This window comes from Aotus nancymaae, unplaced genomic scaffold (assembly GCF_030222135.1).
Source record: "Aotus nancymaae isolate 86718 unplaced genomic scaffold, 86718_ANA_hifiasm-v0.15.2.pri h1tg000036l, whole genome shotgun sequence".
NCBI lineage: Eukaryota > Metazoa > Chordata > Mammalia > Primates > Aotidae > Aotus > Aotus nancymaae.
The window spans coordinates 94,461,363-94,480,433 of NW_026988450.1; the positions used below are offsets into that span (position 1 = coordinate 94,461,363).

Here is a 19,071-nt window from a genome sequence, read left to right on the forward strand (position 1 = left end):
CACTCAGCAAATGCTGTGGGGGCGGGAGACTTGCTTTGCTAGGATATTTAAAGTACATATTGAAATATTTGTGGATATTTATGTTTTTAAACAAAATCAGAGAAGGACTTGTTTATTTATAAAGGGTACAAATCTTTGAATTAGAATATGTGACTTAGAATTTCATCTTTCCACTTTCTGTGTGATTTCTGGCAAATTACTTAATTCTGTGCCCCTTTTCTTCACGTATACAATGAAAACAATGCCATATATTTCATAAAGTTGCTGTTATACTTAAATGAGACAGTGTATACAAAGTCTTACCTAGCATTCATCACATGCTAGCCACTGGGCTCCATAAGTGTTAGGTCTACCCTCGACACACTAAAGGGCACAAACATGACATACAGGCTTCCACCAACAAAGACCAGTTGACAGTCAAAGTTTGAAGGCTACTCAATACTTACGAGTTACAGAAGAATAAAATTTGGTATGAGCAAAAACATGGTTTTTTTATATCCCTATCTACCTTAGTACCAGAGTTAACAAATAAGAGAATCTATGAGTTCAAAGCTCGACTTGAACCGGATGAGTTCAAAAGTGAATCTGTGCTTTCATCAAAATCACCTCATAGTCCATCTTTACTTATGCTTCATAATCACTATAAAGCCAATATTTTGTTTGGTGTGTATGTATACCTTTGTCTTCCACTTAGAATTTTAAACATAAGAAACACTAATTTCATATATCAATGAACATCAAGGTAATATTATCAGAAGAGGTAACTTTGAAGCTCTGTTTTGTCTCTGGTAACATTTGCTTATTTGTGGGTAAGTATTTCGTTGGAAAATAAATCACAACTAAGTCATTATTCACAGGAAGGAGTCTGAAGTTGTTAGAAAACAGGAGAGTTGCTGCTTAGAAATTGAAATGTTCTATGAATAGGAATCAAAACTTTTAAACCTTCTTCTCTAGGCACTGACAATGTAGAATACTTACAAATTTCCAATGTAATTTTGGGCCTTAAGACTAAATAGTCACAGAGCTTGAGGCCATTGTTCTACCTAAAATATACTGAATACTTAATTTTTAGACTAAAACTTCAATTTTTATTTCCCAAGCCTGATTTCTTTAACATTATGGTAAACTTGGGTAGGGTAATACATGCTGGTTGCTAGAACAGGTAGTGCTTGTCCATTTAAACATTTATTAAAACAGGCCAAATTACCCTCTCTAGCTGACTGCCATACTTTTCCCAGAATATATGAATGTGGAAGGGAATGGTTTCTGTTGTGGGGTCTGTAATAAAGACTGACTCTTACCTTTGGGCTGGGGTGCTATAGCTGTTATCATAGGAATCATAACTCTGTTCATCATAAGCAGTGCCATATCCATCATCATAGTCCTAAAACATAACAGGAGAAGTACAGAAATATTCAGAGAAGTTTCTAAAGAGGAAGAAGCATTCTGCTTTTAGTGAATTTCCATTAATTCAGCTAGCATTTAATTACATGTCTAATTATAGCATAAAGAAAAATATAGGAGTGACTTCAGTGAAAATGGTGGAGAACCTCCCAACAGTCTCTCTACAAAAGCAAAGAGAAATTGGTAAAAATGGTCAGAATCACCATTTTCAGAACCCAGAAAGTTAACCAAAAGACTGCAGAGCTCTAGAATACATTGTCTTTCTTCTTTTTTTAAATAGCTGAATCCTGCTAAGAACAGTGATCTTTGTGCTGTTATAACTTGGTCTTATTCCCATGCCCCATTCCCCAGCTCTGCAGAAACCTTGAAAACCAACAGCCACAATCACCAGGAGTCTGCATGACACTAGAAGGGGCAGAACAAGGCTGGAGTTCTGCCAAAACCTCATTCCTAAAGCACTGTTTTCATCTGACCTGACTCAGACCTCACCCTTTGTGAAATACCTTTTTCCTCAGAGTATTTGAAGAAAATAATTAGAGCCAATTGTTTGAAATTTCTGCAGCCTAAGGTAGTCAAGAAAAACTAAACAAACAATGGGCTAATCAAAAACCTTCAAAAGAAAAGTGGGGAATGAGGTGTCCAAAACAGGCCTTGGAAAGCTCTGAATTATTCCTGGCAATCTGGAAGGCTGGGACCATGCATAGTGCCACATTCCTGCCCAGAAAAGACCTGAGAGAGCTCTGAGCTCTCTCTTCTAGCTGATCTTGAGGTGAAGCATGAATTACAATATGCACCCAGAGAGCCTTGGCAAAGATTAGAAAGCTTCCAGGCATTTACTAAAATTTCTGCCCAATCATTAGCTGACTACTAAACTAACACAGAGGAGACTTCAATAGCAACACACAAAAAATAGAGACTTTATAACATTAGTTTAGAAAAGTCACTAAACAAATAAAAACAAATAGGAAACACTGGAAATTTTTGATTTCCAGAGTTTACACATTAAACGTTCAGTTTGAAACCAAAAAAAATTTGAGACATGCAAAAAACCACACAAAAGTATGTCCCTACAGAAGAAAAAAAGTAGTCAATAAAAACGGTCCCTGAGGAAGCTGAGACTTTGGACTTTTAGACAAAGACTTTAATTTGGTTATTTTCAATACAGTTGGCACTTGAACAACATATCTTTGAACTGTGTGGGTTCACTTATGTACAGATTTTTTTCAACCAAATATGAATTGAAAATACAGTATTCATAGAATGTGAAACTCATATATATGGAGAACCAACTTTTCAAATATGTGTGTTCTGCAGGGCTGATTATGGAACTTGAGTATGTGTGGATTTTGGTATATACAGGGTATAGCTGTGTAGTCAAGGAATTAAATAATATACTTTCTAACCAACTAAAGTGTAAGAAAAGTGTCTCATCAAACAAATATTAATATAGATACAGAAAACATAAAGAATCAAAATAAATTCTTAAGATGTAAAGTACAATAACTAAAGTAAAATATTCATTCAAGAAGCTTATCGGCAGATGTAAGAGGATGAAGAAAAAAGTTAGTCAACTTGAAGATGGATGAGTTGAGAAAATCCAGTCTGAGGAAGAGAAAAAAAAGATGAATGAACAGAGTATCAGAGACCTCTGGGACAGCATCAGACATATCAACATACACATACTGACAGACCCAAAGGAAAAAAGAGAAAGAAGTAGAGAGAGTATTTTGAGAAACAATGGCTGAAAACTTCCAAAATATGATGAAAAACTATAATCTACACATCCAAGAAGCTCAATAATCTCCAAAAAGGATAAACTCAGAGACCTAAATGTAGACATGGTTATTGTCAAACTGTTGAAAGACAAAGAGAAAGAGAAAATTTTGAAAGCAGCAAGAGAGAAGCAAATTATCACATGTAAGACATTTTTATAATATTAGCAGGTGATTTCTAACACAAACCATAAAGGCCAGAAGACAATGGGAAGCCATATTAATGTTATTAAAGAAGAAAAAAAAAAAGACTGTCAACTAAAATTTCTCTATCCAGCAAAACTATCCTCCAAAAATGAAGGAGAAATTTAAAAAAAGGTCATTTGAATCCACATGAAAAAAACAAAGAACATTGGTAAATCCTTAGGTAAATATAAAATATAGTATCAACATATTTTTTATTTGTATCTCTTTTCCTTTTATCCAATTTAAAAGACAAATGCATAAAAGAACTATAAATCCATGTTGATGGGTATACAATGTATAAAGATGTAATCTGCATGACAGTAATAAGACAAAAATGAGTGGAGAGAATGGAGCTATTAAAGAGCAAAGTTTTTGTGTTGGTTTAATTCTGAGAAAGCAATACAAATAATTTAAACATAAAAATGTAGAAAAAGAAATAACAAAGTAGTGCAGTAAAAAAAGAAAGAAAACGTTTAACACAAAAGAAGAAAGTAAGGTACAAAAAAGACATAAAATATGTAGAAAACAAATGGCAAAAAGGCAGGTATAAATCCTACCTTATCAGTAATTACACTAAGTGTAAGTGGATTCAACACACCTATTATAAGGCAGAAATTAGCATCATGGGAAAAATGATCCAACCACATGCTGTTTATAAGAGACAAACTTTAGGTTCAAAGATAAATACAGGTTTAAAAGAAAAGTATGGAAGAAGATATACCAAGAAAACTAACTAAAAGAGTATTAAAGTGACTATAATACCTAACATTAGATAAAAGAGACTTTAAGACAAAAATTGTTATTAGAGAAAAATGACATTTTAAAAAATGATAAAAAGAGCAATTCATTAAGGTAAAATCATTATAAGCATTTATGCACGCACACACACACACACACACACACACACACACGTAACAAGAGTTTCAAAATACATGAAGCAAAAACTACCAGAATTAAAGGGAGAAACATAATTCAACAATAATAGTTGAGTATTTCATCAACAGTTTTTCAGTAATAAGTAAATATCTAGAAAGAAGGCCAAAAAAGAAAAAAAAAAAATTGAACAATACAAATCAATTATACCTAACAGACATCTATAGAGAAATCTACTCAAAAGAAGCAGAATGCTAATTCCACTGCACATGGAAAATTCTTCAGGATAGACCATAAGTCTTCCCAGATCAAAATTTACTATAAAGCTACAGTAATCAAAACAGTATGGTACTATAAAGCTTTCAACTTTGTAAAACAAATGTTAACATGAAGGGACAGTGCTGTCTTTGTAGGAGTAAGACATAATTTATATATAATCACTAATGTTTAAAAAAAATTTTAGAAAAGAGCAACTGAGTATTTGTCAAAGAGCTGTATGTTAGGTATTTTGATGACAATGGATAATATAAAGTGATAGTCATTAAATGAGGGCAGAGGATAATAAAAGTCACAAATATGATTATAACACAATTTGCAAGCCAAAGTATTCTTCATAGTAGCTGAAGGTAGATTACTAATTTGACTACGATCTTCCAATAGTCAGTCAAGGAAGAAAAAGCTGTCAGAAAACAAACAAACAAATATTTTGAGATGACTTTGGTTATCAGGTAACTAGCAAAATGCAGACATTACAAATAATTCTTATGAATTAAAAGAAGCTGGAGGCTCCTAATGGAAGGAAAATTCCTATTAAACCTTCATTTAGCACCTATGCCATTTCTGGCACTCTGCTAGACACCATGGTTGGAAAGAAGCATCCTAGTCTAGTAAGCAGGGTGACATGAGGTGTAGTGGGACACAGATGACAGACATCTAAAGAGACAACTATAATTCTACAAGTCAACTGCTGTGTCGAGGGTAGGCACTGAGGTGGGACAGACCATTAGGAAAGAGAAAGTAGAAGAAAATTTCCCAGGTGTATCAATGCTAGAAATCAGTTTCAAAGCACAGCAAAGTAGAAGTTGCCATTAAAATAGTCATTAAAAATTAAAATTAGGCAGAATGAACAGCAGGTGCAAAACAAGAGGTACAGAAAGAGACAAGAACTAAGCTCATCCGAAGAATCAAATAGCTTGTTGTGGTTCCACTGCAAGGTACAAACAGAAGAGGAGACTCAGAAAATCATACGCTAGTTCATGAAGGACCAAGTTAAGGAACAAGGATTTGAATGTGGAGTGACATCATTCATGCTGCGTTTATGAAATATCTCTTGGTGTGTGGGCATGAAACAGAAATGGTGAAGATGAAGGTTAAGATTCACAACTAGGTCACTGTATCATGTATACAGTTTGGCAAAATGCAAAGATCATGGTTTCTTCAGTAATCTGTTAGCTTGGAAAAAATATGCTTCTTCAAATAAATAATTCTGTTTCGGCGCATATCTAAAGAATCAAGATTGTAAATGACTGGAATTCTAAACAGTATACTATTTTAACTCTACAGTTATGACACCCATTCCTTACTCAATTATTCTGTCAGCTATTACAACATTAGCAATTTATCTGAATTTTCAGATTGTTTAGGTCTTTGCATTACTGACTTTAGTAATTTTATACTCAAGATTTTAGGAGGTTAAATTTGTAATTTTCACAAGATTTCATTAACGATGATTTCACAGTTAGATTTGGCCATGGTGGTGAATATTTTGTACTTCCATTATGACAAGTGTTATTTGTTCAGTGGACAACACTTGAAACATATAGGGAAGCATGAAGCAGAGTGCAACAGAAGAAAAGGAGGAAAAGCTGAGTGTGACTGCAAATCAGTGTCTAAGTTTCCAGGCAGGGAGCACAGAGAATTCTTGCTGAACATCTACTGTTATCACAAGGTAAGAGATGAGGTCACTGGATGATACTGGATGATAACAACAGTGAAGGGAGATTAACCAATAGAAAAATGACTCAGGAAATGATTAAAAAGAGGAATAGTAGAGGGCAGTGGAGCTGGGTAAAAGCCTCTAACCCTTAAGTGTTTTTGTCTGAGGACTGGGTGATCTGAGAGTTTAGCAGGCCTCCCTTTTTTCCCTAATGCGTTTATCTTCCAGTGTTCTCAACCACTGGTTGCTCATTTTTTATTTATACAGTTTTATGTTATAAAATTCTCCTGTAGATGTTTCTGAGGCTAAGATAAAAATTTAAAAGAAATAGTGAGTGCATTATTTGCTATAATTCAACAGATAATTGAGTGGAATCAAAATATAAAAGGAGATGTCAAAGATTTAGATCAAGCACACATCTAAACTTAGAATCTACTCTTAAAAAGCTTGCCAAAACCTGAGATGAGAAACTCACTACACTTCACTGCTGGCACTGCTCAGAAATGCTGCAAGATTTTCTTTATACCTAAATATGTAATTTCTCACATTTCCCTACTTGCTCCTAGAGAACATCCCCACTTTGACAAGCTGCAGTCTTCATGCCAGTCTCATTTTTCTGCAATGTGTCCTGTGCCTCCAATGCAATGATTATTTCTAGTTCATGTGCTGTTTCCTATAAGTCTCTGGCCTGCCCTCTCTGTCTAGTGAATTTTTCCCGGTGATGCTTAAATGAGAGCTTCCAATTCTGTTATAACTTCTCAGTCCCATGAAAACAGTCTATGATACCTTTGTTATGCCAACAATGGACCTAATATATATACTTCCATTACTGGACTGCATAGGGTACGCCTAGCTTTTTGCCTTACCTACCATTCTGAATATGGATTATGTCTTTTTCAATCTTTCACACCATCACATCAGGCACAGAGTAGTAACAGTGCCTGGAACACAATGAGGACTCAAAAGATGCTCATTACATTGCTGGATTGAATGCCTCTCGAGGCAAAGCAGGCCAAATCCTTCTCTGCTTAGTCCTCTCATCTCTTTCCTGAGTTTTCCTCGGTTGATCCATACATCTCTGGAGCCTCTAGCCATTCATCAGATGACCAAAAGTGAGGAAACCTGGCAGTAAAAAGTTATAAGCAACCTAAAGGATTTCCTCTGGAAGAAGCTTAATAAAGCTCCTTTACTAATCCCAGTACTTTGGGAGGCTGAGGTGAGCAGATCGTTTGAGCCCAGGAGTTTGAGACAATCCTGGGCAACATGGAGAAACCTTGCCTCCACTAAAAAACATACAAAAATTAGCCAGGCATGGTGGTGAGCACCTGTATTCCCAGCTACTAGAGAGGGAAGTGGTGGAAGGACTGCTTGAGCCCAGGAGGCAGAGGCTTCAGACCAAGGCAATGCAGGGCCAAGACCATGCCATTGCACTCCAGTCTGGATGACAGAGCAAGACCTTATCTCAAAAATAAATAAATACATGCATACATATATAAAACAATCCTATGTTGTCAAAATTTACTGCAAAGATGTTTTATCCCTTTCTTTGCACTTTATATATAAGGCCCTGCACTTGTGCACAAGGCAGTGCAGGAGATACAAGAGATCTCTAACACTGTGGTGAGAATCTGCCAGTCCATACACACCTAGGAAGGCATTTCTATCTGGATAAAAATCAATGCTTTCTGCTTTAGCATCCCATTGTCATTTCACCTAGCCAATGAGTCTATTTTTAATCTCCCTAAATTTCTCTCATACCCATCCCCCATTCTCTACATTCCCAATGTGAATCATTTCATTTAGAATTATTAGATTCATTAGAATCATTCCAAATTCTTCAACTGGACTAGTCAGAGACCCTAACTGATCCCAGCTTCCTAATGCTTCCTTATCTAAACATTCCTCCAAATTTATACAGCTAGAATCCAAATCCTCACTTGTATTGCTTCCCTCCCTGCTTAAAATCTCCACTCTGCACTACTCTGTCCTGAGAACAACAGGGGGAGATTACACAATAAATAAAGATACAAGATAAAGAACAAATTCCTAAGCCTCTCACAGTTATGCCCTTAGCAACTCACCCCCGGATGGTGCCTGCCACTGCTGCTTGGTGCTGTGTGCTTCAGCACCTGCCTGACGCCCTGCGGCAGCTGTGTCATCTCACACCGCAATTCCTCCGCACAGGCTATTTCCTCTGACATCACCTTTCTGGTGAGCCAACAAGAAGACTCCAGGCTGAATTATCCCTCTCTCCTTTGTGCATCCATGATAACTAATAACTTGTATATTCACAGCTCCTGTAATTATTTCTTTGCCTCCTCTCTCTTTCACTAGACTGCAAGGTCCTTAAGGGTAAAAAGCAGGCCTTTCCTCTTGTATTCTGACTGTCTAGCACATAGGAGGCATGTGGTCATGTTTGTTGAATAAATAAATGAAGAAAAGAACTAATTAATGACAAGTGGCAGGAAATGTAGTAAGTGCTTCTTTAAGAAGAATGTAACTTGAGGAGATATTATATAATAAAATGTAGTGTGCATTAAAATACTGTAAAATTTGATGACAAGAACTCACCTATATCATTTTCTGTCAAACATTAAGTAACGGTCTTAGATTCCCTGCCCTCAGCAGAAAAACTGCCTATGGAGCACTGTATTCTACTTTTGAAAGTCAGAACATTATTAAAAACAGTGAACAAACATGGATGAGAAATTAACGTTATTATAAACATAAATAATGCTCGCCTCATTAAAAAGACTTGCTTGTTCATCAAGTCTGACTTTTTAGCTTAGAAACGGCATTGAACTGGCAGAGGTGAGCTGTCTGTTTGGTGGGTGCCAGACTACAGGAAGGGAAGATGTGTTCTAATACAGGTGGAGAGTCTTCATTTGTCATTCCCGACCTAGAAAACTCAAAGTGGCCAAACACCACAGAAATCTTGCTTTGAAAAGAAGAGATTTTCCAGGATAAAGGAAACAGCATGACCTATTTAATTCTATTTCTGTCCAAAGTAAAGTTACATTTAAACCTGGGAAAAATCATTTTAAATGAACAGATGAATTTACAAAAGAGTGATTGTTAAAATACTGTTTCAGTTTTGAGTCTTTTTAAAAGAATGTAATTATGCTATCTGACATTTCACTTTAATTGGGATAATAACTGGTCACTTCAACATGTAAAAAGTTTTCATATAAAACACAGTGTTAAAAGCTTAGTCTTGCAATGATTATTTTGAGTTTAAAAAACAAACATTAACTGAAACAGTCTTTTCAGAAATTCAATTTTCACTGGAGTTCTGGGAAATAGTATCTGGGTTGATGTAGTGTCACCTCTGAGACTCACTAATTAGATAGTGAGCAAATCACAAAGTCAAATTATTTTATAATTAAAGATAAAAGTTACCATATTACCATGATTCTAAATAAGAATCATTCTCATATCATTTAAATAAGGCATCCTTTAAGAATTAAATCACATGCCCAGTTGTTAATTTTATGGCTGTGAGGAAAATATTATGTGACTTCTAGACTAATAAAATGTCTTTGTATCAGTGTTTGGAGTCTGATGACTATGTTCAAACTCCCACTCTACTACTTACTAGCTGTGTGGCTTTGGGGAAATCACTAATTTCTCTGAATTCCCATTTAAAAATCTGCAAAATGGGAATCACAATACGCCTCCTGGTTGTTTCCAGTGATTGTGGGAGGAGTAGCCAAAAAATATTTATGAAAATTGTTTGGCACAGTTCATACCTAATAAAGGAATAAAGGTAGTTCTGTTTTAGTTAAAAACCTATTCCTTTTAACACTCTCAGGCTGTCAGGCCAGAGAAAAATCAAAGCTATCCAGGTATCTGACTTTTATAGAATATGATGAATTCTTAAAACTTTCTCTAAAATGTGATGTCTACATTTCCATCCTGCAAATATTCATATTAACTACTTTGTTTTTTAGGTAATGACTGACCAAGATTAGCTGCCATTCTACTACATCTGAATACAGACTTTTAAAATATGTCTGTGTCAATCATTCATAAGATGTCTTCTCTTAGTTCATATCCAGCTGAGATAGAATTGCATTTGTTTGATTTGTCAAGGTGCTGAAAAATACAGTGAAAGAAAACCAAAATAACAATGAAGTCAGAAATCCTACAAACAAGTAAAGGGAAAACTAACTGTAAATGAAAAATTAAAGAAAAATGAAATTAAATCAGAAATTCCACAAAGATAGAAGAAAATGGGACTAACTAAATTTTCCTGGGTCCATATTAACCTTGTATCATGCTACAGGTTTTTATAGCCATCTTTCCACCTATCCTAGAGCAGACGTTGTTGGGAACGTCTGGGAAGCAGACGTTGTTGAACACCGACTGTGTCAGTTACTGTGCTGAGCACTGGGGATACAGCATTAAAAACACAAACAAAACAAAAATCTTTGTCCTCATGGGGAAGCAGAGAACAAAACCAATCTAAATATACAGTATGTAAGATAATGAGAGTTTGGGGAGGTTTGAGATTTTAGACACTGTGGCCAAGGAGGTCCTTATAGTCAAGAGACTCTGAATACAAATGTGAAAGCGGTGAGGGAGCTGGCCACACGGAGTTTACGGGACTAGGGGGAGAGCATTTCAGACAGAATAAACAGCAAGCATAAAGGCCACGAGGTAGAGGGGTGCTGTGGTTTGCATGTTTGTGTACCTGCAGCATTTATGTTGAAACTTAATGTCCACTGTGGTGGAATTAAGAAGTTGGGCCTCTTGGGAAGTACTTAAGACATGAAGGCTCTACTCTCATGAACTGGTTTAATGCCTTTGTGACAGATTTCAGAGAGCTGCCTGACCCTCCCGTCACTGCCATCCATTTTGCCCTTCGGCCCTGTGGGGACACAGTAAGAGGCACCTCTATGAATCAGAGTCAAGCCTTCCAGACACTGAATCTGTCGGTGCCTTGATGTTGAACTGCACAGCTTCCAAAACTGTGAGAATACATTTCTTTTATAAATTATCCATCTAAGATATCTAATTACATCTAATTATTATAGTTCATTAATATTGTAATTTTGTTACAGCAGCAGGAATACATTAAGACAAGAAGTAAAAGTGGAGTGAACCAGGAGAGAGGGGCAGGGACCCGACCATGTGGAACCTCTGGGCTTTAAATGAGTAAGGTGGCCATGAGAGAGAGATTTTGTGCTCAGGGTCCTTTGCACCTGGTCCAGTCTCTTACCTTCATGCTCCGTTGATCTAACATCCAGTGCACTAGTTCTTTCTCCAGCTGTGTCTAATCTGCTACTAAACCCATCCATGTAGTTCTTTTCAGTTTTGGTCCTTCTCAGTCACAAAATGTCAATTTTTCTATATGTTACAGTTCTTTGTTTAAATCATCAAATTTATTTTTTAATTCCTTTACTATAATTGAGTACAGTTAATGTTTGCTATCTGAATCCATTCTGTCTGCTTCTATAGTTTTCCTTAGCTCTTTATTATAGTACCTTCTCGTATGCTTGTAGTTTTGTACTGAATATATGCAAATACACATGAAAACAATAATGTCAGTACTATGTTGCTGTATTTCTCCAACATAGGAGAATTAGCAATTCTAGGTTAACCTTAGCCCCATAAAAAAGTGTTAAAATTGCAAGCTGACCATCAGGCATCCTCTGGAAGTATAGTTTCTTTGGGATCCATTCTACCAGCCCAGGGGATTTATCTGTTCCTTCATCTAAACTGGGTAGACCCTTAAGCCCCATTTTTAAAAACTTCTCCAAGCTCTAGATTTCTTTTAAGACTCAATTCACATTCTCATCTGCCTTCTTTAGAAATGAGCAGAAGCTCATAGCAGTATTTCTTACCAGGCTTCCACCAGAGAATGACCTTGACTTCCTAAGACATCCACTATGTGTAAAATGAATTATGTCTTTCCTCTGTATTTAGAATGATACTAGTATGTACTATTCTTAGGAAAGTTGAGGAAACAGTCACACCAGTCATTTTTCATACTCTGTGATTCAGAGGAAAATTGACTTTCATTTCCATTTTCCTCCAAGCTATTGGCCCAGTTATGATTATTTTTTAGCCATTTTAGCTTTCATGCCGTCAAAGTTTTTTTTTTTTAATTTGTTGATGTTTCACCTTTTGTAGTCATGCCCAGCATGAGTCTGGAAGCTGACTTTCATCAACACCCAATATGTATTATTTACTGCCCACATCTCCCAGTAGAAATGCAGTATCCATGAGAACAGGGGCTTCATCTGCCCGTCTACCACTGTGTTCCCAGTGCCTGGCACAGGATGAGCATTCAGTTAGTCATGGATTTATACTGATTCATTCATTCTTCTGAGTGCTCTTCCTTGAGAGCAACAGCCCCCCTTTGAACGATGGGCCAGATGAGATAGGTCAAGTGTCTTTAGTCTCACTGTAAAGGGGAAATGGCTCCTGACTCACCAAAAGGCACATGTAATTCACAGTGCAGAGGCTTCTATATAGCGAAAATGTAAGAACAGGCTATCAGAATTTTATAATATTTGCATTAAGATTATTCTCTGCTCTGCTTTTAGACTCACTGAGAAACCTTCAGATTATCACGTGGTCTAATAACAGATCTGCTTGAAGAAAGATATGCTCTTCTGTTACAAATGAGAGCATCTGGTCTATTGTCGTATCAATTCTCTTAATTCACAAATTGGTCGTATTTTTAAACTTCTTATTCAAGCATAAAATAAGTCGTAAAAGGTAAAGTCCTAAGTGCACAGCTTAGTGAATTCTCACCAAGTGTACAACTAAGCTACACAGCAGGAGTAAAGTAGAGTAACCAGTACTCAGATCAAGAAATGGAACATCAACAGTTGCCAGAAGCTGCGCTTGTTCCCTCTGAGTCACCATATTCCCCCACAAGTAATCACCATCCTGGCTCTCAGCACCATCAATGAGTTTTGCCTGCTTTGACCTTTCTATAAATGAAACCAGAATATCTACTATTTTGTGCTATTTTTCTTTCACTAAGCATTATGCTTGTGAGATTCATCGATGTTGTCTGTAGCAACAATTGGTTTATTCTTATTGCTTTAAAATACTAAATGATTATATTATAATTTGTTCATCCATTCTACTGTTGATACACATTTTGCTTCTTTCTAGGTTTTGCCTACAGAATTCTTACACAAGTCTTCCAGTGCATCCAAGTACGCATCTCTGCTGAGGAATGACCCAGAAGCAGGACTGCTAGGGGAGGCATGTGCTCGACTTTAACAGACAGCCAAATGTGCCAGACATTTTTCCAAAGTGGTTATAGCAGTGTACATTCCCACAGCAACACATCAGAGTTCCTATTGTGCCACATCCCAGTCAACAACTGAAAGTACTTTTTTAATTTCAGTCATTCTAGCACATGTGAATAGCACTGGATATGACAATTTTTATATATTAATGTCCAATATACAAAAGAGCATTCCCTGAAAGATTGAGCTACACCGGTAAACTGAAGTGAGCCAACAACAATAAAATACTTATTTATCACCTTTTATGTGTCAGATGTCAAGTACGTTCCATATGATCATTTTTACCTAATCTTACAAGCACTAGTATATCCATCTTTGAATTAGGAACTGAGGCACAGAACAGTTACGCAATTTCAGTAAGGTTACATAGCAATTAAAGACAGGGCAAGGATTTGAAAGTCAGTCTGGCTCCCAACTTTGCTTTTAACCACTATGATATACTGCCTGGCTCTATCATAGTGGGCCAGACTCTGTACTGTAGTACAGACTTTGTATTGTACTACTCTGTATAAAATTGAGGGCCAGACTCTGTGCTGTAGTGAACTTCCCAGGATAATGCCACACTGTAAGAACATATCGAGATGGCCAGCTGGCCTTCCACTTCTGTCACTCAACCTGACAATGTGCTTCTACTGTTTTTTTTATTTTGTTTACTTTTAACCACCATAGACCTGATTCCATATCCTGTTATATACCTCACACTCTATTCTACCTATAAACAAACTTAATAAAAATGTGTAAAGATAAAGATGATAGTAAACCTCATTAATAATGGACCATCACCCAAATTCTTCTGGCTGACTGCAGTATACTAAGATCTCTCCTGTGTCTATGCCTTTAAATATCACATAGAGTTTGTGCAGAGTCCTCTTGGTTCCTCCTACCTGAGTGCTACTCATTCCCTTCCTGTGGTAAAGTCCTATCACCCTCCATCAAGCAGTTATTCTTCCCTGTTTGTTCCTCCTATTCTTTGTATAGAAGTCAATTATGGGTGTTCTAATTCTCAAGGTTAATTGTGTTTTGTCTCTGTATCAGGAAATCCAGGTCGGGCAAAGTAGCTTACACCTGTAATCCCAGCACTTGTGGAAGCTGAGGCAGGAGGGTTGCTTGAGGCCAGGAGTTTGAGACCATTCTTGACAAGTGAGACCTTGTCTCTATAAGACAGGTCTTATTGTATAGAGACAAGTGAGACCTTGTCTCTATAAAGAAAAGAAATATATAGCTGGGCACAGTGGCACACACTTAGGGTGCCAGCTACTCAGAAAGCTGAGGCAGGAGGCTTGCTTGAGCCCAGGAGGTTGAGACTGCAGTGAGCTGTAACTGCACCACTGCACTCCAGCCTGAGTGACAGAACAAGACCCCTGTCTCAAGCAAACAAAAAAAACAAAAAAAAAAAAAAAGAGAAAGAAATCTAACATTGAGTATATACTATATACTGGTTCCTGTAGATCAAAAGGCATGGCTCCGACCTACCACTGATTACTTAAAGTAAAATGGAAAAGAATATACAGGTAATTAGGAAAGGATTCAAAGTGAAGGTGATAGCTACTTCAGGAGATGTGGCATGCCACCCCAAAATTAAGCCACTTTAGCTTAAAGATTATTTTGAGCTGAAGCTAATCGAGAATCAGCAGATTAAAAAAGCTCTCTGCCCTCTTATATCTGCATCAAAGCAAGACATAAATTTATAAAGGCAAAGGTTTCCCTCATCCCCTCTCTACCAGGAGGGACAAAGGTTGATCACTGAAAAAAAGTTTATTTTCTTAAATTTATTTTATATTTTGTAGAGACAGGGTCTCACTATGTTGTCCAGGCTGGTCTTGAATGCCTGGCCTCAAGCTATCCTCCCACCCCAGCCTCCCAAACTGCTGGGATTATAGGATTGAGACACCGAGGCCCACCAAGATACCTCTAGACCCTTGTTAGCCTGAGATGGCAACAGAGGAATCTACATAACAAACTTCCATTTATTTGCTTTTCTAGAATTTGTACTCCCTAGAAACTTACAGTCTTTTGCCTTTGTCTATCTAGTCATTTCTGCAAAAATGTACTGTTCTTTACTGAAGGTGCTATATAAACCAGAGTCCTAAGACATTTCTTTGAGATTTACTAATTACCTGAGTATCTCTCACATATATATAAAATACGCATGTCAAAAAACTTATTTTTCTTTTGGGTCCATTCCAGCTAAGAACTCAGAGGGTAGAGGGAAAATTATTTTTCCTCCCCAACATTATGTTCCTTCTTAGACTCTCATCTACTTAAAAGCAGAGACCGTGTTCTATGAATGCTGGTTGAAAATTATGAAACTAACATGGCAGGTTCTTGCAGAAAATCCATTATAACAAAGGAATAATCTAGTGGTTCACAAGTTCCTTTCCCTGTCTCACCCTAATTCACCTGAGGGATATGTTACATCTGTCACACCAGCTCAAATAAAACCATCATAGCTCAACTAACTTGGATGGGCAAGACTAATTATGACAGCAAATTTTCCTTTCCATGCCTTAATGACATTTTCATTTTAGAGCTTTCCATTTCCTTAATAAGGTGTTTTTTTGCTGCTGTTGTGGAAAAAAAAAAAAAAAAACAACCCCTCCATACTCATATATTTTAAATCTGGACTGATTTCCTAAAGTCTTACATTTCTAAAATAAGTCAACCTTTCAAGCAATTTAGGAAAACGACTGACTTGTGAGGCTCCTGATAGACATTTCAAGTAAATTGCATACTGCTCTTACCCTGGCTTCTGGTAAAATGAATATAAAAAATTACAGAACCTTCATCTTTTTATCTAAAATAAAAAGGTGTCCCTAGGCTTTTCAATTCACATTTAAAATGCATTTTCATAAATAACCTTTTCACAATCTGTACTGTTTTAATTAAATTTCTCACTATGGAAAACAAGATAATTGAAGCAGTTTTGAGATTAGTTAACTGTCAAAAATTATGTGAGTAGTCACTGCATTGGGAAACTTTACCGTCAGTACAACTCTCATCTGTACAAAAATCCCCAAACTTGTCATATAATTAAAGCTTCAGGTGAGCTCTAGCTTTCTCAAAAAGTGAGAAGGATGACTTCACTGAGTCTTTAAATAAAATCCACATTAAAGAATAACATGTATATTAAAAAATATATTTCATTTCCCCAAAAGGCCTTCATTGATATTCCTAGCCATCATAATTTCAGAAGAGTTGATTCTTATCACAAAGGAGAAAACAATGGTCCGTCTATTTCCATGTACAGATGAGGGCACCATTTATGGTAGCAGCAGTGTTTTCTCCAAGACAACTTTCATCTTTCACAGCCTTAGTGAGTCATGAAGCTGGAGAACACACACAGAAGGCATGCCTGCTTGTACAACATGAGGTTTTGTTTTTTGCTCCTATTCAAAACTATCTCTTTGACTCTTTAAACCTGGATTAATTAACCAATGGCAGTTGTCCTATGAGGAAATAACATATCCTGCAGTAGCTGCAGAAGGATTGGTAAAACCAATTATTCCTTAATCATGTACTGCTTGCTCAAAATTCTGTATAACAACTTTTATATCCAAAGAGATTAAATAATTTTTCCCATTTATTTATTAGCTTCTCCATTAGAATACATTGACAGGGTGCTGGAGCATGGGCTCAGGGCCAGAACACTAGGCTTTCAATTCTAGCTCTGCCCTAACAGGCTGTGTGACTTTGAAAGGTGTCTAGTGCCTCTCTTAAGTAGGCACTACCATTCCTCAGGAGGTGATTTAAGGACGATTCCACATTCTGTTCAATAAACACCTTATAGTTACATAATCAAAGCACAAAAAATACCTGCTGAAGAAAAGAGTTTTTGTATTCTGACGAGCTTATATGACTACATCTAAAATGCCCTACCATACTTACTTTTAAAGGTGATTAACCCATCAGCTCAGCCTCAAATGCTTAGAATTGATTGCACGACATTGAGATATCAAGAGATATTAGTGACTGATAAATACTACCTATGAATAGATAGTTGATGCAATCATAGTTAAATGACTTAGAGAAAAGTAAGATTGGAATTCCTAAGGCAATTTTAGTTTATACATTTTAAGGGACAACAAGTCTGTATTTTTTTTAAATCTCATCTTGTAAAACATTTTTCAAGATATTTTAGAAGTCAAAAGGCTCACAGCTACTCATTTTTAGCTTGTTTCTACCATCATTAAAATATGTATGTGTTTATTCTGTAACTTACTTTTTTAATAGAAAGGTTTCTATTTGAGAAAAACAAATTTCTTTTTTTAAAAAAACCATCCTTAGGATGAGAGTGGAAACCAAGTTTTCACAAAAATACTCAATCCATTGCAGAGTTTTTAAGTTGGAAAGGAGGATAAGAACGTCATCTGGACTAACCTCTAGCTACATATCACCATTACTATTTTGCAAGTTAAGAGAAAATTCAGGCCCAGAAACATTAAATAGTCTGCATAAAAACACAACAGATGGTAATTCTGAAGAGAAGGGAAGTTAGAAACCAAGTATAGCCACACACCACATAATGACATTTTGGTCACTACAGACCTCATATAGGACAGTGGAGCCATAAGATTATAATACCACATTTTTGCTGTATCTTTTCTATGTTTAGATATGTTTACAAACACAAAAACCCCATTGTGTTAAAACTGTCTACAGTATTCAGTACAGTAACATGCTGTACAGGTTTGTTACCTAAAAGCATATTGGCTAGGCGAGTGTTCTTAGACAAACTGAAACAGTAGAGCCCACTACCATCTCAGTTTGTCTAAGAACACTATGGTGTTCACACGATGATGAAACTGCCTAATGATGCATTTCTCAGAATATATTCCCATTGTTAAGTGATGCATGGCTATTTTGCCTCTCAGAATAATATTCTTTATATTAAACTGCATTGTCTTTCATATTTATTTATTGGTTCACTAAGTGGACCATGTTATGTTTGCTAAAACTGGTTTAAAATATTTAGTTTTATTGCACTAAGTATGCTGAAAAGTATACATAACACGTGGCATGACACAGAATTAGTTGGCATTGACAAAGGCCATGTTATCCATCCTCCATATATTTACTTAGTAGCTCCAAAATGTCAGGTCCTGTGATAGACTGGGTAAACTAAGATAAAACAAGGACATAGATCCTTCCCTAAAGGATCCCACAGCCTACTGAGGACAAGGACAAGTAAGTAAACACAGAGGTGGGTACAATATGTTAAAGGGACATGAAAGATGCTGCTAACTATGCTTGATTAGATCCAGAAGGCTCCATGATGGAAGATTATGAATAATAAAGAGAGTTGGCATGGACAAAACAAGAAAATGCATTCAAAGAGAGCCAAGAGCTCGAGAAAACAGAGAGTTTACAGTTCCTGCTATGTTTAAGGGACTGCAATTGGTATAGAATGAATGCAAAATGACAGTCGGTTAGTCAGTCAACAGGAGGATGGAAGGCCTCAGGAAGGCCCTTAAACACAATGCAGAGGAGTCTCAACTTTATCCTGAAGAGACTAAGATCCTTCTAGAATTTTCAACTAATTCTCTTCCTTATGGGGGGAGGTGGAAGGCAGTAGCATGTCAGAAGTTAGATATTAGAAAGTACACTGGAAGTAGTATGAAGAATACATTAT

The 19,071-nt window shown here is 36.5% G+C and overlaps 1 long non-coding RNA gene across 1 annotated transcript in view; it reads right to left on the reverse strand.

Annotated features, from left to right (window-relative positions):
* Positions 1-1,301: 1,301 nt before the first annotated feature.
* Positions 1,302-19,071, reverse strand: part of LOC135278005 (uncharacterized) — a 46,686-nt gene continuing 28,916 nt past the window's right edge. The window contains exon 3 of the long non-coding RNA XR_010345523.1: positions 1,302-1,384. This is a non-coding gene — a long non-coding RNA (uncharacterized LOC135278005). The remainder of the gene's footprint in view (positions 1,385-19,071) is intronic.